The sequence below is a fragment of the Dendrobates tinctorius genome, unplaced genomic scaffold (genome assembly GCF_039654945.1).
Source record: "Dendrobates tinctorius isolate UK_male_01 unplaced genomic scaffold, ASM3965494v1 ptg000254l, whole genome shotgun sequence".
NCBI classification, from domain to species: domain Eukaryota; kingdom Metazoa; phylum Chordata; class Amphibia; order Anura; family Dendrobatidae; genus Dendrobates; species Dendrobates tinctorius.
The window spans coordinates 1883278-1907706 of record NW_027361921.1 but is presented as its reverse complement, the minus strand read 5'-3'; the positions used below and the strand labels follow the sequence as shown (position 1 = coordinate 1907706).

At 35.3% G+C, this 24429-nt stretch overlaps 8 non-coding genes across 8 annotated transcripts; all 8 read left to right on the top strand.

Annotated features, from left to right (window-relative positions):
* The first annotated feature begins 1042 nt into the window (after positions 1 to 1042).
* On the top strand, positions 1043 to 1116 carry TRNAT-UGU (transfer RNA threonine (anticodon UGU)). Its single transcript has one exon. It is a non-coding gene; the product is annotated as a tRNA-Thr (tRNA).
* Positions 1117 to 5823: 4707 nt separating this feature from the next.
* On the top strand, positions 5824 to 5897 carry TRNAT-UGU (transfer RNA threonine (anticodon UGU)). The gene has a single exon. It is a non-coding gene; the product is annotated as a tRNA-Thr (tRNA).
* A 3262-nt stretch (positions 5898 to 9159) lies between these two features.
* Positions 9160 to 9233, top strand: TRNAT-UGU (transfer RNA threonine (anticodon UGU)). The gene has a single exon. It is a non-coding gene; the product is annotated as a tRNA-Thr (tRNA).
* Positions 9234 to 11850: 2617 nt separating this feature from the next.
* Positions 11851 to 11924, top strand: TRNAT-UGU (transfer RNA threonine (anticodon UGU)). Its single transcript has one exon. It is a non-coding gene; the product is annotated as a tRNA-Thr (tRNA).
* Positions 11925 to 14531: 2607 nt separating this feature from the next.
* On the top strand, positions 14532 to 14605 carry TRNAT-UGU (transfer RNA threonine (anticodon UGU)). The gene has a single exon. It is a non-coding gene; the product is annotated as a tRNA-Thr (tRNA).
* A 912-nt stretch (positions 14606 to 15517) lies between these two features.
* On the top strand, positions 15518 to 15591 carry TRNAT-UGU (transfer RNA threonine (anticodon UGU)). The gene has a single exon. It is a non-coding gene; the product is annotated as a tRNA-Thr (tRNA).
* A 1097-nt stretch (positions 15592 to 16688) lies between these two features.
* On the top strand, positions 16689 to 16762 carry TRNAT-UGU (transfer RNA threonine (anticodon UGU)). The gene has a single exon. It is a non-coding gene; the product is annotated as a tRNA-Thr (tRNA).
* A 1710-nt stretch (positions 16763 to 18472) lies between these two features.
* On the top strand, positions 18473 to 18546 carry TRNAT-UGU (transfer RNA threonine (anticodon UGU)). The gene has a single exon. It is a non-coding gene; the product is annotated as a tRNA-Thr (tRNA).
* The last annotated feature ends 5883 nt before the right edge of the window (positions 18547 to 24429 follow it).

Below are 24429 nucleotides of genomic sequence, written 5' to 3'. Positions count from 1 at the left end.
TTTTCATAGCAGTTTTCGGAAAAAGCAGAATAATAAATATTCACCTACGGAACATGTGGTGCTGTGGCTTAGTTGGTTAAAGCGCCTTTCTTGTAAACAGGACATCCTGAGTTCAACTCTCAGCAGTACCTTGTTTTTGTCTTCTCAAGAATAAGCTTCCTATCTTAAAGCAGGTGTTTTACCTGTGTGCAAACTCAAATTTGCCATTGTTCCAGCCCTACTGATAGTGCAATTGTGAGATTAAGAATCTCATCTAAATGCTGAAAAGGAAGTAAGATTGCTTCAAGCTTGACAACTTAACCAACTTAACCAAGATGCTACATCTTCTCAAGAATAAGCTTCCTATCTTAAAGCAGGTGTGTTTTACCTGTGTGCAAACTCAAATTTGCCATTGTTCCAGCCCTACTGATAGTGCAATTGTGAGATTAAGAATCTCATCTAAATGCTGAAAAGGAAGTAAGATTGCTTCAAGCTTGACAACTTAACCAATGGATTTTATTTTGAAATGCCTCCACTTTCCGCACCTGTCTCTCTAAGCAGTCTTTCCAATATATCACATCTTTTTGTGATGTAGACAAGTTGGTCAAAGAGCCTGTTTAGTAAACAGAAAATCTTGATTTCGAATGTCAGCAGTGCTTTCCTTTCTTCATGTCAGTTTGGGGCTGTTAGCCGAAAAAGAGGACTTTCACTTTTTTTTGACATCAAACATATCTTTCCCAAAGCACTAATAAAGTGTAATTGAGAGAAAAAAACTTTCTGCTTTTGAAATGCTCTAAAAGGAATTAGATGAAATAAGTTTCTTTAGAGAATATAGGATGGCTTCAAGCATTACAAATTAAAACCAGTGAAATTTGAGTAAAAAAAAAAATTTTGCTTTTGAAATGCTCTAAAAGAAATCAGATGAAATAACTTTCTTTAGAGAATATAGGATGGGCTCAAGCATTACAAATTAAAACCAGTGGAATTACACATTAGATGCTACAAATTTTCATAGCAGTTTTCGGAAAAAGCAGAATAATAAATATTCACCTATGGAACATGTGGTGCTGTGGCTTAGTTGGTTAAAGCGCCTGTCTTGTAAACAGGAGATCCTGAGTTCAACTCTCAGCAGTACCTTGTTTTTGTCTTCTCAAGAATAAGCTTCCTATCTTAAAGCTGGTGTTTTACCTGTGTGCAAACTCAAATTTGCCATTGTTCCAGCCCTACTGATAGTGCAATTGTGAGATTAAGAATCTCATCTAAATGCTGAAAAGGAAGTAAGATTGCTTCAAGCTTGACAACTTAAAAAAATGGATTTTATTTTGAAATGCCTCCACTTTCCGCATCTGACTCTCTAAGCAGTCTTTCCAATATATCACATCTTTTTGTGATGTAGACAAGTTGGTCAAAGAGCCTGTTTAGTAAACAGAAAATCTTGATTTCGAATGTCAGCAGTGCTTTCCTTTCTTCATGTCAGTTTGGGGCTGTTAGCCGAAAAAGAGGACTTTCACTTTTGTTTGACATCAAACATGTCTTTCCCAAAGCACTAATAAAGTGTAATTGAGAGAAAAAAACTTTCTGCTTTTGAAATGCTCTAAAAGGAATTAGATGAAATAAGTTTCTTTAGAGAATATAGGATGGCTTCAAGCATTACAAATTAAAACCAGTGGAATTTGAGAAAAAAAAAAATTTTGCTTTTGAAATGCTCTAAAAGGAATCAGATGAAATAACTTTCTTTAGAGAATATAGGATGGGCTCAAGCATTACAAATTAAAACCAGTGGAATTACACATTAGATGCTACAAATTTTCATAGCAGTTTTCGGAAAAAGCAGAATAATAAATATTCACCTACGGAACATGTGGTGCTGTGGCTTAGTTGGTTAAAGCGCCTTTCTTGTAAACAGGACATCCTGAGTTCAACTCTCAGCAGTACCTTGTTTTTGTCTTCTCAAGAATAAGCTTCCTATCTTAAAGCAGGTGTTTTACCTGTGTGCAAACTCAAATTTGCCATTGTTCCAGCCCTACTGATAGTGCAATTGTGAGATTAAGAATCTCATCTAAATGCTGAAAAGGAAGTAAGATTGCTTCAAGCTTGACAACTTAACCAACTTAACCAAGATGCTACATCTTCTCAAGAATAAGCTTCCTATCTTAAAGCAGGTGTGTTTTACCTGTGTGCAAACTCAAATTTGCCATTGTTCCAGCCCTACTGATAGTGCAATTGTGAGATTAAGAATCTCATCTAAATGCTGAAAAGGAAGTAAGATTGCTTCAAGCTTGACAACTTAACCAATGGATTTTATTTTGAAATGCCTCCACTTTCCGCACCTGACTCTCTAAGCAGTCTTTCCAATATATCACATCTTTTTGTGATGTAGACAAGTTGGTCAAAGAGCCTGTTTAGTAAACAGAAAATCTTGATTTCGAATGTCAGCAGTGCTTTCCTTTCTTCATGTCAGTTTGGGGCTGTTAGCCGAAAAAGAGGACTTTCACTTTTGTTTGACATCAAACATGTCTTTCCCAAAGCACTAATAAAGTGTAATTGAGAGAAAAAACTTTCTGCTTTTGAAATGCTCTAAAAGGAATTAGATGAAATAAGTTTCTTTAGAGAATATAGGATGCCTTCAAGCATTACAAATTAAAACCAGTGGAATTTGAGTAAAAAAAAAATTTTGCTTTTGAAATGCTCTAAAAGGAATCAGATGAAATAACTTTCTTTAGAGAATATAGGATGGGCTCAAGCTTTACAAATTAAAACCAGTGGAATTACGCATTAGATGCTACAAATTTTCATAGCAGTTTTCGGAAAAAGCAGAATAATAAATATTCACCTATGGAACATGTGGTGCTGTGGCTTAGTTGGTTAAAGCGGCTGTCTTGTAAACAGGAGATCCTGAGTTCAACTCTCAGCAGCACCTTGTTTTTGTCTTCTCAAGAATAAGCTTCCTATCTTAAAGCAGGTGTTTTACCTGTGTGCAAACTCAAATTTGCCATTGTTCCATCCCTACTGATAGTGCAATTGTGAGATTAAGAATCTCATCTAAATGCTGAAAAGGAAGTAAGATTGCTTCAAGCTTGACAACTTAACCAATGGATTTTATTTTGAAATGCCTCCACTTTCCGCACCTGTCTCTCTAAGCAGTCTTTCCAATATATCACATCTTTTTGTGATGTAGACAAGTTGGTCAAAGAGCCTGTTTAGTAAACAGAAAATCTTGATTTCGAATGTCAGCAGTGCTTTCCTTTCTTCATGTCAGTTTGGGGCTGTTAGCCGAAAAAGATAACTTTCACTTTTGTTTGACATCAAACATGTCTTTCCCAAAGCACTAATAAAGTGTAATTGAGAGAAAAAAACTTTCTGCTTTTGAAATGCTCTAAAAGGAATTAGATGAAATAAGTTTCTTTAGAGAATATAGGATGGCTTCAAGCATTACAAATTAAAACCAGTGGAATTTGAGTAAAAAAAAAAATTTTGCTTTTGAAATGCTCTAAAAGGAATCAGATGAAATAACTTTCTTTAGAGAATATAGGATGGGCTCAAGCTTTACAAATTAAAATCAGTGGAATTACACATTAGATGCTACAAATTTTCATAGCAGTTTTCGGAAAAAGCAGAATAATAAATATTCACCTATGGAAAATGTGGTGCTGTGGCTTAGTTGGTTAAAGCGGCTGTCTTGTAAACAGGAGATCCTGAGTTCAACTCTCAGCAGTACCTTGTTTTTGTCTTCTCAAGAACAAGCTTCCTATCTTAAAGCAGGTGTTTTACCTGTGTGCAAACTCAAATTTGCCATTGTTCCAGCCCTACTGATAGTGCAATTGTGAGATTAAGAATCTCATCTAAATGCTGAAAAGGAAGTTAGATTGCTTCAAGCTTGACAACTTAACCAACTTAACCAAGATGCTACATCTTCTCAAGAATAAGCTTCCTATCTTAAAGCAGGTGTGTTTTACCTGTGTGCAAACTCAAATTTGCCATTGTTCCAGCCCTACTGATAGTGCAATTGTGAGATTAAGAATCTCATCTAAATGCTGAAAAGGAAGTAAGATTGCTTCAAGCTTGACAACTTAACCAACTTAACCAAGATGCTACATCTTCTCAAGAATAAGCTTCCTATCTTAAAGCAGGTGTGTTTTGCCTGTGTGCAAACTCAAATTTGCCATTGTTCCAGCCCTACTGATAGTGCAATTGTGAGATTAAGAATCTCATCTAAATGCTGAAAAGGAAGTAAGATTGCTTCAAGCTTGACAACTTAACCAATGGATTTTATTTTGAAATGCCTCCACTTTCCACACCTGACTCTCTAAGCAGTCATTCCAATATATCACATCTTTTTGTGATGTAGACAAGTTGGTCAAAGAGCCTGTTTAGTAAACAGAAAATCTTGATATTCGAATGTCAGCAGTGCTTTCCTTTCTTCATGTCAGTTTGGGTCTGTTAGCCGAAAAAGAGGACTTTCACTTATGTTTGACATCAAACATGTCTTTCCCAAAGCACTAATAAAGTGTAATTGAGAGAAAAAAAACTTTCTGCATTTGAAATGCTCTAAAAGGAATTAGATGAAATAAGTTTCTTTAGAGAATATAGGATGGCTTCAAGCATTACATATTAAAACCAGTGGAATTTGAGTAAAAAAAAAAATTTTGCTTTTGAAATGCTCTAAAAGGAATCAGAAGAAATAACTTTCTTTAGAGAATATAGGATGGGCTCAAGCTTTACAAATTAAAACCAGTGGAATTACCTTGTTTTCGTCTTCTCAAGAATAAGCTTCCTATCTTAAAGCAGGTGTGTTTTACCTGTGTGCAAACTCAAATTTGCCATTGTTCCAGCCCTACTGATAGTGCAATTGTGAGATTAAGAATCTCATCTAAATGCTGAAAAGGAAGTAAGATTGCTTCAAGCTTGACAACTTAACCAACTTAACCAAGATGCTACATCTTCTCAAGAATAAGCTTCCTATCTTAAAGCAGGTGTGTTTTACCTGTGTGCAAACTCAAATTTGCCATTGTTCCAGCCCTACTGATAGTGCAATTGTGAGATTAAGAATCTCATCTAAATGCTGAAAAGGAAGTAAGATTGCTTCAAGCTTGACAACTTAACCAACTTAACCAAGATGCTACATCTTCTCAAGAATAAGCTTCCTATCTTAAAGCAGGTGTGTTTTACCTGTGTGCAAACTCAAATTTGCCATTGTTTCAGCCCTACTGATAGTGCAATTGTGAGATTAAGAATCTCATCTAAATGCTGAAAAGGAAGTAAGATTGCTTCAAGCTTGACAACTTAACCAATGGATTTTATTTTGAAATGCCTCCACTTTCCGCACCTGACTCTCTAAGCAGTCTTTCCAATATATCACATCTTTTTGTGATGTAGACAAGTTGGTCAAAGAGCCTGTTTAGTAAACAGAAAATCTTGATTTCGAATGTCAGCAGCGCTTTCCTTTCTTCATGTCAGTTTGGGGCTGTTAGCCGAAAAAGAGGACTTTCACTTTTGTTTGACATCAAACATATCTTTCCCAAAGCACTAATAAAGTGTAATTGAGAGAAAAAAACTTTCTGCTTTTGAAATGCTCTAAAAGGAATTAGATGAAATAAGTTTCTTTAGAGAATATAGGATGGCTTCAAGCATTACAAATTAAAACCAGTGAAATTTGAGTAAAAAAAAAAATTTTGCTTTTGAAATGCTCTAAAAGGAATCAGGTGAAATAACTTTCTTTAGAGAATATAGGATGGGCTCAAGCATTACAAATTAAAACCAGTGGAATTACACATTAGATGCTACAAATTTTCATAGCAGTTTTCGGAAAAAGCAGAATAATAAATATTCACCTATGGAACATGTGGTGCTGTGGCTTAGTTGGTTAAAGCGCCTGTCTTGTAAACAGGAGATCCTGAGTTCAACTCTCAGCAGTACCTTGTTTTTGTCTTCTCAAGAATAAGCTTCCTATCTTAAAGCTTGTGTTTTACCTGTGTGCAAACTCAAATTTGCCATTGTTCCAGCCCTACTGATAGTGCAATTGTGAGATTAAGAATCTCATCTAAATGCTGAAAAGGAAGTAAGATTGCTTCAAGCTTGACAACTTAACCAATGGATTTTATTTTGAAATGCCTCCACTTTCCGCATCTGACTCTCTAAGCAGTCTTTCCAATATATCACATCTTTTTGTGATGTAGACAAGTTGGTCAAAGAGCCTGTTTAGTAAACAGAAAATCTTGATTTCGAATGTCAGCAGTGCTTTCCTTTCTTCATGTCAGTTTGGGGCTGTTAGCCGAAAAAGAGGACTTTCACTTTTGTTTGACATCAAACATGTCTTTCCCAAAGCACTAATAAAGTGTAATTGAGAGAAAAAAACTTTCTGCTTTTGAAATGCTCTAAAAGGAATTAGATGAAATAAGTTTCTTTAGAGAATATAGGATGGCTTCAAGCATTACAAATTAAAACCAGTGGAATTTGAGAAAAAAAAAATTTTGCTTTTGAAATGCTCTAAAAGGAATCAGATGAAATAACTTTCTTTAGAGAATATAGGATGGGCTCAAGCATTACAAATTAAAACCAGTGGAATTACACATTAGATGCTACAAATTTTCTTAGCAGTTTTCGGAAAAAGCAGAATAATAAATATTCACCTACGGAACATGTGGTGCTGTGGCTTAGTTGGTTAAAGCGCCTTTCTTGTAAACAGGACATCCTGAGTTCAACTCTCAGCAGTACCTTGTTTTTGTCTTCTCAAGAATAAGCTTCCTATCTTAAAGCAGGTGTTTTACCTGTGTGCAAACTCAAATTTGCCATTGTTCCAGCCCTACTGATAGTGCAATTGTGAGATTAAGAATCTCATCTAAATGCTGAAAAGGAAGTAAGATTGCTTCAAGCTTGACAACTTAACCAATGGATTTTATTTTGAAATGCCTCCACTTTCCGCACCTGACTCTCTAAGCAGTCTTTCCAATATATCACATCGTTTTGTGATGTAGACAAGTTGGTCAAAGAGCCTGTTTAGTAAACAGAAAATCTTGATTTTGAATGTCAGCAGTGCTTTCCTTTCTTCATGTCAGTTTGGGGCTGTTAGCCGAAAAAGAGGACTTTCACTTTTGTTTGACATCAAACATGTCTTTCCCAAAGCACTAATAAAGTGTAATTGAGAGAAAAAAACTTTCTGCTTTTGAAATGCTCTAAAAGGAATTAGATGAAATAAGTTTCTTTAGAGAATATAGGATGGCTTCAAGCATTACAAATTAAAACAAGTGGAATTTGAGTAAAAAAAAAAATTTTGCTTTTGAAATGCTCTAAAAGGAATCAGATGAAATAACTTTCTTTAGAGAATATAGGATGGGCTCAAGAATTACAAATTAAAACCAGTGGAACCAGGTTAAAGCGCCTGTCTTGTAAACAGGAGATCCTGAGTTCAACTCTCAACAGTACCTTGTTTTCGTCTTCTCAAGAATAAGCTTCCTATCTTAAAGCAGGTGTGTTTTACCTGTGTGCAAACTCAAATTTGCCATTGTTCCAGCCCTACTGATAGTGCAATTGTGAGATTAAGAATCTCATCTAAATGCTGAAAAGGAAGTAAGATTGCTTCAAGCTTGACAACTTAACCAATGGATTTTATTTTGAAATGCCTCCACTTTCCACACCTGACTCTCTAAGCAGTCATTCCAATATATCACATCTTTTTGTGATGTAGACAAGTTGGTCAAAGAGCCTGTTTAGTAAACAGAAAATCTTGATATTCGAATGTCAGCAGTGCTTTCCTTTCTTCATGTCAGTTTGGGTCTGTTAGCCGAAAAAGAGGACTTTCACTTATGTTTGACATCAAACATGTCTTTCCCAAAGCACTAATAAAGTGTAATTGAGAGAAAAAAAACTTTCAGCATTTGAAATGCTCTAAAAGGAATTAGATGAAATAAGTTTCTTTAGAGAATATAGGATGGCTTCAAGCATTACATATTAAAACCAGTGGAATTTGAGTAAAAAAAAAAATTTTGCTTTTGAAATGCTCTAAAAGGAATCAGAAGAAATAACTTTCTTTAGAGAATATAGGATGGGCTCAAGCTTTACAAATTAAAACCAGTGGAATTACCTTGTTTTCGTCTTCTCAAGAATAAGCTTCCTATCTTAAAGCAGGTGTGTTTTACCTGTGTGCAAACTCAAATTTGCCATTGTTCCAGCCCTACTGATAGTGCAATTGTGAGATTAAGAATCTCATCTAAATGCTGAAAAGGAAGTAAGATTGCTTCAAGCTTGACAACTTAACCAACTTAACCAAGATGCTACATCTTCTCAAGAATAAGCTTCCTATCTTAAAGCAGGTGTGTTTTACCTGTGTGCAAACTCAAATTTGCCATTGTTCCAGCCCTACTGATAGTGCAATTGTGAGATTAAGAATCTCATCTAAATGCTGAAAAGGAAGTAAGATTGCTTCAAGCTTGACAACTTAACCAACTTAACCAAGATGCTACATCTTCTCAAGAATAAGCTTCCTATCTTAAAGCAGGTGTGTTTTACCTGTGTGCAAACTCAAATTTGCCATTGTTCCAGCCCTACTGATAGTGCAATTGTGAGATTAAGAATCTCATCTAAATGCTGAAAAGGAAGTAAGATTGCTTCAAGCTTGACAACTTAACCAATGGATTTTATTTTGAAATGCCTCCACTTTCCGCACCTGACTCTCTAAGCAGTCTTTCCAATATATCACATCTTTTTGTGATGTAGACAAGTTGGTCAAAGAGCCTGTTTAGTAAACAGAAAATCTTGATTTCGAATGTCAGCAGCGCTTTCCTTTCTTCATGTCAGTTTGGGGCTGTTAGCCGAAAAAGAGGACTTTCACTTTTGTTTGACATCAAACATATCTTTCCCAAAGCACTAATAAAGTGTAATTGAGAGAAAAAAACTTTCTGCTTTTGAAATGCTCTAAAAGGAATTAGATGAAATAAGTTTCTTTAGAGAATATAGGATGGCTTCAAGCATTACAAATTAAAACCAGTGAAATTTGAGTAAAAAAAAAAATTTTGCTTTTGAAATGCTCTAAAAGGAATCAGATGAAATAACTTTCTTTAGAGAATATAGGATGGGCTCAAGCATTACAAATTAAAACCAGTGGAATTACACATTAGATGCTACAAATTTTCATAGCAGTTTTCGGAAAAAGCAGAATAATAAATATTCACCTATGGAACATGTGGTGCTGTGGCTTAGTTGGTTAAAGCGCCTGTCTTGTAAACAGGAGATCCTGAGTTCAACTCTCAGCAGTACCTTGTTTTTGTCTTCTCAAGAATAAGCTTCCTATCTTAAAGCTTGTGTTTTACCTGTGTGCAAACTCAAATTTGCCATTGTTCCAGCCCTACTGATAGTGCAATTGTGAGATTAAGAATCTCATCTAAATGCTGAAAAGGAAGTAAGATTGCTTCAAGCTTGACAACTTAACCAATGGATTTTATTTTGAAATGCCTCCACTTTCCGCATCTGACTCTCTAAGCAGTCTTTCCAATATATCACATCTTTTTGTGATGTAGACAAGTTGGTCAAAGAGCCTGTTTAGTAAACAGAAAATCTTGATTTCGAATGTCAGCAGTGCTTTCCTTTCTTCATGTCAGTTTGGGGCTGTTAGCCGAAAAAGAGGACTTTCACTTTTGTTTGACATCAAACATGTCTTTCCCAAAGCACTAATAAAGTGTAATTGAGAGAAAAAAACTTTCTGCTTTTGAAATGCTCTAAAAGGAATTAGATGAAATAAGTTTCTTTAGAGAATATAGGATGGCTTCAAGCATTACAAATTAAAACCAGTGGAATTTGAGAAAAAAAAAAATTTTGCTTTTGAAATGCTCTAAAAGGAATCAGATGAAATAACTTTCTTTAGAGAATATAGGATGGGCTCAAGCATTACAAATTAAAACCAGTGGAATTACACATTAGATGCTACAAATTTTCATAGCAGTTTTCGGAAAAAGCAGAATAATAAATATTCACCTACGGAACATGTGGTGCTGTGGCTTAGTTGGTTAAAGCGCCTTTCTTGTAAACAGGACATCCTGAGTTCAACTCTCAGCAGTACCTTGTTTTTGTCTTCTCAAGAATAAGCTTCCTATCTTAAAGCAGGTGTTTTACCTGTGTGCAAACTCAAATTTGCCATTGTTCCAGCCCTACTGATAGTGCAATTGTGAGATTAAGAATCTCATCTAAATGCTGAAAAGGAAGTAAGATTGCTTCAAGCTTGACAACTTAACCAATGGATTTTATTTTGAAATGCCTCCACTTTCCGCACCTGACTCTCTAAGCAGTCTTTCCAATATATCACATCGTTTTGTGATGTAGACAAGTTGGTCAAAGAGCCTGTTTAGTAAACAGAAAATCTTGATTTCGAATGTCAGCAGTGCTTTCCTTTCTTCATGTCAGTTTGGGGCTGTTAGCCGAAAAAGAGGACTTTCACTTTTGTTTGACATCAAACATGTCTTTCCCAAAGCACTAATAAAGTGTAATTGAGAGAAAAAAACTTTCTGCTTTTGAAATGCTCTAAAAGGAATTAGATGAAATAAGTTTCTTTAGAGAATATAGGATGGCTTCAAGCATTACAAATTAAAACAAGTGGAATTTGAGTAAAAAAAAAAATTTTGCTTTTGAAATGCTCTAAAAGGAATCAGATGAAATAACTTTCTTTAGAGAATATAGGATGGGCTCAAGAATTACAAATTAAAACCAGTGGAACCAGGTTAAAGCGCCTGTCTTGTAAACAGGAGATCCTGAGTTCAACTCTCAGCAGTACCTTGTTTTCGTCTTCTCAAGAATAAGCTTCCTATCTTAAAGCAGGTGTGTTTTACCTGTGTGCAAACTCAAATTTGCCATTGTTCCAGCCCTACTGATAGTGCAATTGTGAGATTAAGAATCTCATCTAAATGCTGAAAAGGAAGTAAGATTGCTTCAAGCTTGACAACTTAACCAATGGATTTTATTTTGAAATGCCTCCACTTTCCGCACCTGACTCTCTAAGCAGTCTTTTTAAAGCAGGTGTTTTACCTGTGTGCAAACTCAAATTTGCCATTGTTCCAGCCCTACTGATAGTGCAATTGTGAGATTAAGAATCTCATCTAAATGCTGAAAAGGAAGTAAGATTGCTTCAAGCTTGACAACTTAACCAACTTAACCAAGATGCTACATCTTCTCAAGAATAAGCTTCCTATCTTAAAGCAGGTGTGTTTTACCTGTGTGCAAACTCAAATTTGCCATTGTTCCAGCCCTACTGATAGTGCAATTGTGAGATTAAGAATCTCATCTAAATGCTGAAAAGGAAGTAAGATTGCTTCAAGCTTGACAACTTAACCAATGGATTTTATTTTGAAATGCCTCCACTTTCCGCACCTGACTCTCTAAGCAGTCTTTCCAATATATCACATCTTTTTGTGATGTAGACAAGTTGGACAAAGAGCCTGTTTAGTAAACAGAAAATCTTGATTTCGAATGTCAGCAGTGCTTTCCTTTCTTCATGTCAGTTTGGGGCTGTTAGCCGAAAAAGAGGACTTTCACTTTTGTTTGACATCAAACATGTCTTTCCCAAAGCACTAATAAAGTGTAATTGAGAGAAAAAAAACTTTCTGCTTTTGAAATGCTCTAAAAGGAATTAGATTAAATAAGTTTCTTTAGAGAATATAGGATGGCTTCAAGCATTACAAATTAAAACCAGTGGAATTTGAGTAAAAAAAAAAATTTTGCTTTTGAAATGCTCTAAAAGGAATCAGAAGAAATAACTTTCTTTAGAGAATATAGGATGGGCTCAAGCTTTACAAATTAAAACCAGTGGAATTACACATTAGATGCTACAAATTTTCATAGCAGTTTTCGGAAAAAGCAGAATAATAAATATTCACCTATGGAACATGTGGTGCTGTGGCTTAGTTGGTTAAAGCGCCTGTCTTGTAAACAGGAGATCCTGAGTTCAACTCTCAGCAGTACCTTGTTTTTGTCTTCTCAAGAATAAGCTTCCTATCTTAAAGCAGTTGTTTTACCTGTGTGCAAACTCAAATTTGCCATTGTTCCAGCCCTACTGAGAGTGCCATTGTGAGATTAAGAATCTCATCTAAATGCTGAAAAGGAAGTAAGATTGCTTCAAGCTTGACAACTTAACCAATGGATTTTATTTTGAAATGCCTCCACTTTCCGCACCTGACTCTCTAAGCAGTCTTTCCAATATATCACATCTTTTTGTGATGTAGACAAGTTGGTCAAAGAGCCTGTTTAGTAAACAGAAAATCTTGATTTCGAATGTCAGCAGTGCTTTCCTTTCTTCATGTCAGTTTGGGGCTGTTAGCCGAAAAAGAGGACTTTCACTTTTGTTTGACATCAAACATGTCTTTCCCAAAGCACTAATAAAGTGTAATTGAGAGAAAAAAACTTTCTGCTTTTGAAATGCTCTAAAAGGAATTAGATGAAATAAGTTTCTTTAGAGAATATAGGATGGCTTCAAGCATTACAAATTAAAACAAGTGGAATTTGAGTAAAAAAAAAATTTTGCTTTTGAAATGCTCTAAAAGGAATCAGATGAAATAACTTTCTTTAGAGAATATAGGATGGGCTCAAGAATTACAAATTTAAACCAGTGGAACCAGGTTAACGCCCCTGTCTTGTAAACAGGAGATCCTGAGTTCAACTCTCAGCAGTACCTTGTTTTCGTCTTCTCAAGAATAAGCTTCCTATCTTAAAGCAGGTGTGCTTTACCTGTGTGCAAACTCAAATTTGCCATTTTTCCAGCCCTACTGATAGTGCAATTGTGAGATTAAGAATCTCATCTAAATGCTGAAAAGGAAGTAAGATTGCTTCAAGCTTGACAACTTAACCAACTTAACCAAGATGCTACATCTTCTCAAGAATAAGCTTCCTATCTTAAAGCAGGTGTGTTTTACCTGTGTGCAAACTCAAATTTGCCATTGTTCCAGCCCTACTGATAGTGCAATTGTGAGATTAAGAATCTCATCTAAATGCTGAAAAGGAAGTAAGATTGCTTCAAGCTTGACAACTTAACCAATGGATTTTATTTTGAAATGCCTCCACTTTCCGCACCTGACTCTCTAAGCAGTCTTTCCAATATATCACATCTTTTTGTGATGTAGACAAGTTGGTCAAAGAGCCTGTTTAGTAAACAGAAAATCTTGATTTCGAATGTCAGCAGTGCTTTCCTTTCTTCATGTCAGTTTGGGGCTGTTAGCCGAAAAAGAGGACTTTCACTTTTGTTTGACATCAAACATGTCTTTCCCAAAGCACTAATAAAGTGTAATTGAGAGAAAAAAAACTTTCTGCTTTTGAAATGCTCTAAAAGGAATTAGATTAAATAAGTTTCTTTAGAGAATATAGGATGGTTTCAAGCATTACAAATTAAAACCAGTGGAATTTGAGTAAAAAAAAAAATTTTGCTTTTGAAATGCTCTAAAAGGAATCAGATGAAATAACTTTCTTTAGAGAATATAGGATGGGCTCAAGCTTTACAAATTAAAACCAGTGGAATTACACATTAGATGCTACAAATTTTCATAGCAGTTTTCGGAAAAAGCAGAATAATAAATATTCACCTATGGAACATGTGGTGCTGTGGCTTAGTTGGTTAAAGCGCCTGTCTTGTAAACAGGAGATCCTGAGTTAAACTCTCAGCAGTACCTTGTTTTTGTCTTCTCAAGAATAAGCTTCCTATCTTAAAGCAGGTGTTTTACCTGTGTGCAAACTCAAATTTGCCATTGTTACAGCCCTACTGATAGTGCAATTGTGAGATTAAGAATCTCATCTAAATGCTGAAAAGGAAGTAAGATTGCTTCAAGCTTGACAACTTAACCAACTTAACCAAGATGCTACATCTTCTCAAGAATAAGCTTCCTATCTTAAAGCAGGTGTGTTTTACCTGTGTGCAAACTCAAATTTGCCATTGTTCCAGCCCTACTGATAGTGCAATTGTGAGATTAAGAATCTCATCTAAATGCTGAAAAGGAAGTAAGATTGCTTCAAGCTTGACAACTTAACCAATGGATTTTATTTTGAAATGCCTCCACTTTCCGCACCTGACTCTCTAAGCAGTCTTTCCAATATATCACATCTTTTTGTGATGTAGACAAGTTGGTCAAAGAGCCTGTTTAGTAAACAGAAAATCTTGATTTCGAATGTCAGCAGTGCTTTCCTTTCTTCATGTCAGTTTGGGGCTGTTAGCCAAAAAAGAGGACTTTCACTTTTGTTTGACATCAAACATGTCTTTCCCAAAGCACTAATAAAGTGTAATTGAGAGAAAAAAAACTTTCTGCTTTTGAAATGCTCTAAAAGGAATTAGATTAAATAAGTTTCTTTAGAGAATATAGGATGGCTTCAAGCATTACAAATTAAAACCAGTGGAATTTGAGTAAAAAAAAAAATTTTGCTTTTGAAATGCTCTAAAAGGAATCAGATGAAATAACTTTCTTTAGAGAATATAGGATGGGCTCAAGCTTTACAAATTAAAACCAGTGGAATTACACATTAGATGCTACAAATTTTCATAGCAGTTTTTGGAAAAAGCAGAATAATAAATATTCACCTATGGAACATGTGGTGCTGTGGCTTAGTTGGTTAAAGCGCCTGTCTTGTAAACAGGAGATCCTGAGTTCAACTCTCAGCAGTACCTTGTTTTTGTCTTCTCAAGAATAAGCTTCCTATCTTAAAGCAGGTGTTTTACCTGTGTGCAAACTCAAATTTGCCATTGTTCCAGCCCTACTGATAGTGCAATTGTGAGATTAAGAATCTCATCTAAATGCTGAAAAGGAAGTAAGATTGCTTCAAGCTTGACAACTTAACCAACTTAACCAAGATGCTACATCTTCTCAAGAATAAGCTTCCTATCTTAAAGCAGGTGTGTTTTACCTGTGTGCAAACTCAAATTTGCCATTGTTCCAGCCCTACTGATAGTGCAATTGTGAGATTAAGAATCTCATCTAAATGCTGAAAAGGAAGTAAGATTGCTTCAAGCTTGACAACTTAACCAATGGATTTTATTTTGAAATGCCTCCACTTTCCGCACCTGACTCTCTAAGCAGTCTTTCCAATATATCACATCTTTTTGTGATGTAGACAAGTTGGTCAAAGAGCCTGTTTAGTAAACAGAAAATCTTGATTTCGAATGTCAGCAGTGCTTTCCTTTCTTCATGTCAGTTTGGGGCTGTTAGCCAAAAAAGAGGACTTTCACTTTTGTTTGACATCAAACATGTCTTTCCCAAAGCACTAATAAAGTGTAATTGAGAGAAAAAAAACTTTCTGCTTTTGAAATGCTCTAAAAGGAATTAGATTAAATAAGTTTCTTTAGAGAATATAGGATGGCTTCAAGCATTACAAATTAAAACCAGTGGAATTTGAGTAAAAAAAAAAATTTTGCTTTTGAAATGCTCTAAAAGGAATCAGATGAAATAACTTTCTTTAGAGAATATAGGATGGGCTCAAGCTTTACAAATTAAAACCAGTGGAATTACACATTAGATGCTACAAATTTTCATAGCAGTTTTTGGAAAAAGCAGAATAATAAATATTCACCTATGGAACATGTGGTGCTGTGGCTTAGTTGGTTAAAGCGCCTGTCTTGTAAACAGGAGATCCTGAGTTCAACTCTCAGCAGTACCTTGTTTTTGTCTTCTCAAGAATAAGCTTCCTATCTTAAAGCAGGTGTTTTACCTGTGTGCAAACTCAAATTTGCCATTGTTCCAGCCCTACTGATAGTGCAATTGTGAGATTAAGAATCTCATCTAAATGCTGAAAAGGAAGTAAGATTGCTTCAAGCTTGACAACTTAACCAACTTAACCAAGATGCTACATCTTCTCAAGAATAAGCTTCCTATCTTAAAGCAGGTGTGTTTTACCTGTGTGCAAACTCAAATTTGCCATTGTTCCAGCCCTACTGATAGTGCAATTGTGAGATTAAGAATCTCATCTAAATGCTGAAAAGGAAGTAAGATTGCTTCAAGCTTGACAACTTAACCAACTTAACCAAGATGCTACATCTTCTCAAGAATAAGCTTCCTATCTTAAAGCAGGTGTGTTTTACCTGTGTGCAAACTCAAATTTGCCATTGTTCCAGCCCTACTGATAGTGCAATTGTGAGATTAAGAATCTCATCTAAATGCTGAAAAGGAAGTAAGATTGCTTCAAGCTTGACAACTTAACCAATGGATTTTATTTTGAAATGCCTCCACTTTCCGCACCTGACTCTCTAAGCAGTCTTTCCAATATATCACATCTTTTTGTGATGTAGACAAGTTGGTCAAAGAGCCTGTTTAGTAAACAGAAAATCTTGATTTCGAATGTCAGCAGTGCTTTCCTTTCTTCATGTCAGTTTGGGGCTGTTAGCCGAAAAAGAGGACTTTCACTTTTGTTTGACATCAAACATGTCTTTCCCAAAGCACTAATAAAGTGTAATTGAGAGAAAAAAAACTTTCTGCTTTTGAAATGCTCTAAAAGGAATTAGATTAAATAAGTTTCTTTAGAGAATATAGGATGGCTTCAAGCATTACAAATTAAAACCAGTGGAATTTGAGTAAAAAAAAAAATTTTGCTTTTGAAATGCTCTAAAAGGAATCAGATGAAATAACTTTCTTTAGAGAATATAGGATGGGCTCAAGCTTTACAAATTAAAACCAGTGGAATTACACATTAGATGCTACAAATTTTCATAGCAGTTTTCGGAAAAAGCAGAATAATAAATATTCACCTATGGAACATGTGGTGCTGTGGCTTAGTTGGTTAAAGCGCCTGTCTTGTAAACAGGAGATCCTGAGTTCAACTCTCAGCAGTACCTTGTTTTTGTCTTCTCAAGAATAAGCTTCCTATCTTAAAGCAGGTGTTTTACCTGTGTGCAAACTCAAATTTGCCATTGTTCCAGCCCTACTGATAGTGCAATTGTGAGATTAAGAATCTCATCTAAATGCTGAAAAGGAAGTAAGATTGCTTCAAGCTTGACAACTTAACCAATGGATTTTATTTTGAAATGCCTCCACTTTCCGCACCTGACTCTCTAAGCAGTCTTTCCAATATATCACATCTTTTTGTGATGTAGACAAGTTGGTCAAAGAGCCTGTTTAGTAAACAGAAAATCTTGATTTCGAATGTCAGCAGTGCTTTCCTTTCTTCATGTCAGTTTGGGGCTGTTAGCCGAAAAAGAAGACTTTCACTTCTGTTTGACATCAAACATGTCTTTCCCAAAGCACTAATAAAGTGTATTTGAGAGAAAAAAACTTTCTGCTTTTGAAATGCTCTAAAAGGAATTAGATGAAATAAGTTTCTTTAGAGAATATAGGATGGCTTCAAGCATTACAAATTAAAACCAGTGGAATTTGAGTAAAAAAAAAATTTTGCTTTTGAAATGCTCTAAAAGGAATCAGATGAAATAACTTTCTTTAGAGAATATAGGATGGGCTCAAGCATTACAAATTAAAACCAGTGGAATTACACATTAGATGCTACAAATTTTCATAGCAGTTTTCGGAAAAAGCAGAATAATAAATATTCACCTATGGAACATGTGGTGCTGTGGCTTAGTTGGTTAAAGCGCCTGTCTTGTAAACTGGAGATCCTGAGTTCAACTCTCAGCAGTACCTTGTTTTTGTCTTCTCAAGAATAAGCTTCCTATCTTAAAGCAGGTGTTTTACCTGTGTGCAAACTCAAATTTGCCATTGTTCCAGCCCTACTGATAGTGCAATTGTGAGATTAAGAATCTCATCTAATTGCTGAAAAGGAAGTAAGATTGCTTCAAGCTTGACAACTTAACCAACTTAACCAAGATGCTACATCTTCTCAAGAATAAGCTTCCTATCTTAAAGCAGGTGTGTTTTACCTGTGTGCAAACTCAAATTTGCCATTGTTCCAGCCCTACTGATAGTGCAATTGTGAGATTAAGAATCTCATCTAAATGCTGAAAAGGAAGTAAGATTGCTTCAAGCTTGACAACTTAACCAATGGATTTTATTTTGAAATGCCTCCACTTTCCGCACCTGACTCTCTAAGCAGTCTTTCCAATATATCACATCTTTTTGTGATGTAGACAAGTTGGTCAAAGAGCCTGTTTAGTAAACAGAAAATCTTGATTTCGAATGTCAGCAGTGCTTTCCTTTCTTCATGTCAGTTTGGGGCTGTTAGCCGAAAAAGAGGACTTTCACTTTTGTTTGACATCAAACATGTCTTTCCCAAAGCACTAATAAAGTGTAATTGAGAGAAAAAAACTTTCTGCTTTTGAAATGCTCTAAAAGGAATTAGATGAAATAAGTTTCTTTAGAGAATATAGGATGGCTTCAAGCATTACAAATTAAAACCAGTGGAATTTGAGTAAAAAAAAAAATTTTGCTTTTGAAATGCTCTAAAATGAATCAGATGAAATAACTTTCTTTAGAGAATATAGGATGGGCTCAAGCATTACAAATTAAAACCAGTGGAATTACACATTAGATGCTACAAATTTTCATAGCAGTTTTCGGAAAAAGCAGAATAATAAATATTCACACATGAAAATTGGGGTGCTGTGGCTTAGTTGGTTAAAGTGCCTGTCTTGTAAACAGGAGATCCTGAGTTCAACTCTCAGCAGTACCTTGTTTTCATCTTCTCAAGAATAAGCTTCCTATCTTAAAGCAGGTCTTTTACCTGTGTGCAAATTCAAATTTGCCATTGTTCCAGCCCTACTGATAGTGCAATTGTGACTCTCTAAGCAGTCTTTCCAATATATCACATCTTTTTGTGATGTAGACAAGTTGGTCAAAGAGCCTGTTTAGTAAACAGAAAATCTTGATTTCGAATGTCAGCAGTGCTTTCCTTTCTTCATGTCAGTTTGGGGCTGTTAGCCGAAAAAGAAGACTTTCACTTCTGTTTGACATCAAACATGTCTTTCCCAAAGCACTAATAAAGTGTATTTGAGAGAAAAAAACTTTCTGCTTTTGAAATGCTCTAAAAGGAATTAGATGAAATAAGTTTCTTTAGAGAATATAGGATGGCTTCAAGCATTACAAATTAAAACCAGTGGAATTTGAGTTAAAGAAAAATTTTGCTTTTGAAATGCTCTAAAAGGAATCAGATGAAATAACTTTCTTTAGAGAATATAGGATGGGCTCAAGCATTACAAATTAAAACCAGTGGAATTACACATTAGATGCTACAAATTTTCATAGCAGTTTTCGGAAAAAGCAGAATAATAAATATTCACCTATGGAACATGTGGTGCTGTGGCTTAGTTGGTTAAAGCGCCTGTCTTGTAAACTGGAGATCCTGAGTTCAACTCTCAGCAGTACCTTGTTTTTGTCTTCTCAAGAATAAGCTTCCTATCTTAAAGCAGGTGTTTTACCTGTGTGCAAACTCAAATTTGCCATTGTTCCAGCCCTACTGATAGTGCAATTGTGAGATTAAGAATCTCATCTAATTGCTGAAAAGGAAGTAAGATTGCTTCAAGCTTGACAACTTAACCAACTTAACCAAGATGCTACATCTTCTCAAGAATAAGCTTCCTATCTTAAAGCAGGTGTGTTTTACCTGTGTGCAAACTCAAATTTGCCATTGTTCCAGCCCTACTGATAGTGCAATTGTGAGATTAAGAATCTCATCTAAATGCTGAAAAGGAAGTAAGATTGCTTCAAGCTTGACAACTTAACCAACTTAACCAAGATGCTACATCTTCTCAAGAATAAGCTTCCTATCTTAAAGCAGGTGTGTTTTACCTGTGTGCAAACTCAAATTTGCCATTGTTCCAGCCCTACTGATAGTGCAATTGTGAGATTAAGAATCTCATCTAAATGCTGAAAAGGAAGTAAGATTGCTTCAAGCTTGACAACTTAACCAATGGATTTTATTTTGAAATGCCTCCACTTTCCGCACCTGACTCTCTAAGCAGTCTTTCCAATATATCACATCTTTTTGTGATGTAGACAAGTTGGTCAAAGAGCCTGTTTAGTAAACAGAAAATCTTGATTTCGAATGTCAGCAGTGCTTTCCTTTCTTCATGTCAGTTTGGGGCTGTTAGCCGAAAAAGAGGACTTTCACTTTTGTTTGACATCAAACATGTCTTTCCCAAAGCACTAATAAAGTGTAATTGAGAGAAAAAAACTTTCTGCTTTTGAAATGCTCTAAAAGGAATTAGATGAAATAAGTTTCTTTAGAGAATATAGGATGGCTTCAAGCATTACAAATTAAAACCAGTGGAATTTGAGTAAAAAAAAAAATTTTGCTTTTGAAATGCTCTAAAAGGAATCAGATGAAATAACTTTCTTTAGAGAATATAGGATGGGCTCAAGCATTACAAATTAAAACCAGTGGAATTACACATTAGATGCTACAAATTTTCATAGCAGTTTTCGGAAAAAGCAGAATAATAAATATTCACCTATGCAACATGTGGTGCTGTGGCTTAGTTGGTTAAAGCGCCTGTCTTGTAAACTGGAGATCCTGAGTTCAACTCTCAGCAGTACCTTGTTTTTGTCTTCTCAAGAATAAGCTTCCTATCTTAAAGCAGGTGTTTTACCTGTGTGCAAACTCAAATTTGCCATTGTTCCAGCCCTACTGATAGTGCAATTGTGAGATTAAGAATCTCATCTAATTGCTGAAAAGGAAGTAAGATTGCTTCAAGCTTGACAACTTAACCAACTTAACCAAGATGCTACATCTTCTCAAGAATAAGCTTCCTATCTTAAAGCAGGTGTGTTTTACCTGTGTGCAAACTCAAATTTGCCATTGTTCCAGCCCTACTGATAGTGCAATTGTGAGATTAAGAATCTCATCTAAATGCTGAAAAGGAAGTAAGATTGCTTCAAGCTTGACAACTTAACCAATGGATTTTATTTTGAAATGCCTCCACTTTCCGCACCTGACTCCCTAAGCAGTCTTTCCAATATATCACATCTTTTTGTGATGTAGACAAGTTGGTCAAAGAGCCTGTTTAGTAAACAGAAAATCTTGATTTCGAATGTCAGCAGTGCTTTCCTTTCTTCATGTCAGTTTGGGGCTGTTAGCCGAAAAAGAGGACTTTCACTTTTGTTTGACATCAAACATGTCTTTCCCAAAGCACTAATAAAGTGTAATTGAGAGAAAAAAACTTTCTGCTTTTGAAATGCTCTAAAAGGAATTAGATGAAATAAGTTTCTTTAGAGAATATAGGATGGCTTCAAGCATTACAAATTAAAACCAGTGGAATTTGAGTAAAAAAAAAAATTTTGCTTTTGAAATGCTCTAAAAGGAATCAGATGAAATAACTTTCTTTAGAGAATATAGGATGGGCTCAAGCATTACAAATTAAAACCAGTGGAATTACACATTAGATGCTACAAATTTTCATAGCAGTTTTCGGAAAAAGCAGAATAATAAATATTCACCTATGGAACATGTGGTGCTGTGGCTTAGTTGGTTAAAGCGCCTGTCTTGTAAACTGGAGATCCTGAGTTCAACTCTCAGCAGTACCTTGTTTTTGTCTTCTCAAGAATAAGTTTCCTATCTTAAAGCAGGTGTTTTACCTGTGTGCAAATTCAAATTTGCCATTGTTCCAGCCCTACTGATAGTGCAATTGTGAGATTAAGAATCTCATCTAATTGCTGAAAAGGAAGTAAGATTGCTTCAAGCTTGACAACTTAACCAACTTAACCAAGATGCTACATCTTCTCAAGAATAAGCTTCCTATCTTAAAGCAGGTGTGTTTTACCTGTGTGCAAACTCAAATTTGCCATTGTTCCAGCCCTACTGATAGTGCAATTGTGAGATTAAGAATCTCATCTAAATGCTGAAAAGGAAGTAAGATTGCTTCAAGCTTGACAACTTAACCAATGGATTTTATTTTGAAATGCCTCCACTTTCCGCACCTGACTCTCTAAGCAGTCTTTCCAATATATCACATCTTTTTGTGATGTAGACAAGTTGGTCAAAGAGCCTGTTTAGTAAACAGAAAATCTTGATTTCGAATGTCAGCAGTGCTTTCCTTTCTTCATGTCAGTTTGGGGCTGTTAGCCGAAAAAGAGGACTTTCACTTTTGTTTGACATCAAACATGTCTTTCCCAAAGCACTAATAAAGTGTAATTGAGAGAAAAAAACTTTCTGCTTTTGAAATGCTCTAAAAGGAATTAGATGAAATAAGTTTCTTTAGAGAATATAGGATGGCTTCAAGCATTACAAATTAAAACCAGTGGAATTTGAGTAAAAAAAAAAATTTTGCTTTTGAAATGCTCTAAAAGGAATCAGATGAAATAACTTTCTTTAGAGAATATAGGATGGGCTCAAGCATTACAAATTAAAACCAGTGGAATTACACATTAGATGCTACAAATTTTCATAGCAGTTTTCGGAAAAAGCAGAATAATAAATATTCACACATGAAAATTGGGGTGCTGTGGCTTAGTTGGTTAAAGTTCCTGTCTTGTAAACAGGAGATCCTGAGTTCAACTCTCAGCAGTACCTTGTTTTCATCTTCTCAAGAATAAGCTTCCTATCTTAAAGCAGGTCTTTTACCTGTGTGCAAATTCAAATTTGCCATTGTTCCAGCCCTACTGATAGTGCAATTGTGACTCTCTAAGCAGTCTTTCCAATATATCACATCTTTTTGTGATGTAGACAAGTTGGTCAAAGAGCCTGTTTAGTAAACAGAAAATCTTGATTTCGAATGTCAGCAGTGCTTTCCTTTCTTCATGTCAGTTTGGGGCTGTTAGCCGAAAAAGAAGACTTTCACTTCTGTTTGACATCAAACATGTCTTTCCCAAAGCACTAATAAAGTGTATTTGAGAGAAAAAAACTTTCTGCTTTTGAAATGCTCTAAAAGGAATTAGATGAAATAAGTTTCTTTAGAGAATATAGGATGGTTTCAAGCATTACAAATTAAAACCAGTGGAATTTGAGTTAAAGAAAAATTTTGCTTTTGAAATGCTCTAAAAGGAATCAGATGAAATAACTTTCTTTAGAGAATATAGGATGGGCTCAAGCATTACAAATTAAAACCAGTGGAATTACACATTAGATGCTACAAATTTTCATAGCAGTTTTCGGAAAAAGCAGAATAATAAATATTCACCTATGGAACATGTGGTGCTGTGGCTTAGTTGGTTAAAGTGCCTGTCTTGTAAACTGGAGATCCTGAGTTCAACTCTCAGCAGTACCTTGTTTTTGTCTTCTCAAGAATAAGCTTCCTATCTTAAAGCAGGTGTTTTACCTGTGTGCAAACTCAAATTTGCCATTGTTCCAGCCCTACTGATAGTGCAATTGTGAGATTAAGAATCTCATCTAAATGCTGAAAAGGAAGTAAGATTGCTTCAAGCTTGACAACTTAACCAATGGATTTTATTTTGAAATGCCTCCACTTTCCGCACCTGACTCTCTAAGCAGTCTTTCCAATATATCACATCTTTTTGTGATGTAGACAAGTTGGTCAAAGAGCCTGTTTAGTAAACAGAAAATCTTGATTTCGAATGTCAGCAGTGCTTTCCTTTCTTCATGTCAGTTTGGGGCTGTTAGCCGAAAAAGAAGACTTTCACTTCTGTTTGACATCAAACATGTCTTTCCCAAAGCACTAATAAAGTGTAATTGAGAGAAAAAAACTTTCTGCTTTTGAAATGCTCTAAAAGGAATTAGATGAAATAAGTTTCTTTAGAGAATATAGGATGGCTTCAAGCATTACAAATTAAAACCAGTGGAATTTGAGTAAAAAAAAAATTTTGCTTTTGAAATGCTCTAAAAGGAATCAGATGAAATAACTTTCTTTAGAGAATATAGGATGGGCTCAAGCATTACAAATTAAAACCAGTGGAATTACACATTAGATGCTACAAATTTTCATAGCAGTTTTTGGAAAAAGCAGAATAATAAATGTTCACACTTGAAAATTGGGGTGCTGTGGCTTAGTTGGTTAAAGTGCCTGTCTTGTAAACAGGAGATCCTGAGTTCAACTCTCAGCAGTATCTTGTTTTCATATTCTCAAGAATAAGCTTACTATCTTAAAGCAGGTCTTTTACCTGTGTGCAAATTCAAATTTGCCATTGTTCCAGCCCTACTGATAGTGCAATTGTGAGATTAAGAATCTCATCTAAATGCTGAAAAGGAAGTAAGATTGCTTCAAGCTTGACAACTTAACCAATGGATTTTATTTTGAAATGCCTCCACTTTCCGCACCTGACTCTCTAAGCAGTCTTTCCAATATATCACATCTTTTTGTGATGTAGACAAGTTGGTCAAAGAGCCTGTTTAGTAAACAGAAAATCTTGATTTCGAATGTCAGCAGTGCTTTCCTTTCTTCATGTCAGTTTGGGGCTGTTAGCCGAAAAAGAGGACTTTCACTTTTGTTTGACATCAAACATGTCTTTCCCAAAGCACTAATAAAGTGTAATTGAGAGAAAAAAAACTTTCTGCTTTTGAAATGCTCTAAAAGGAATTAGATGAAATAAGTTTCTTTAGAGAATATAGGATGGCTTCAAGCATTACAAATTAAAACCAGTGGAATTTGAGTAAAAAAAAAAATTT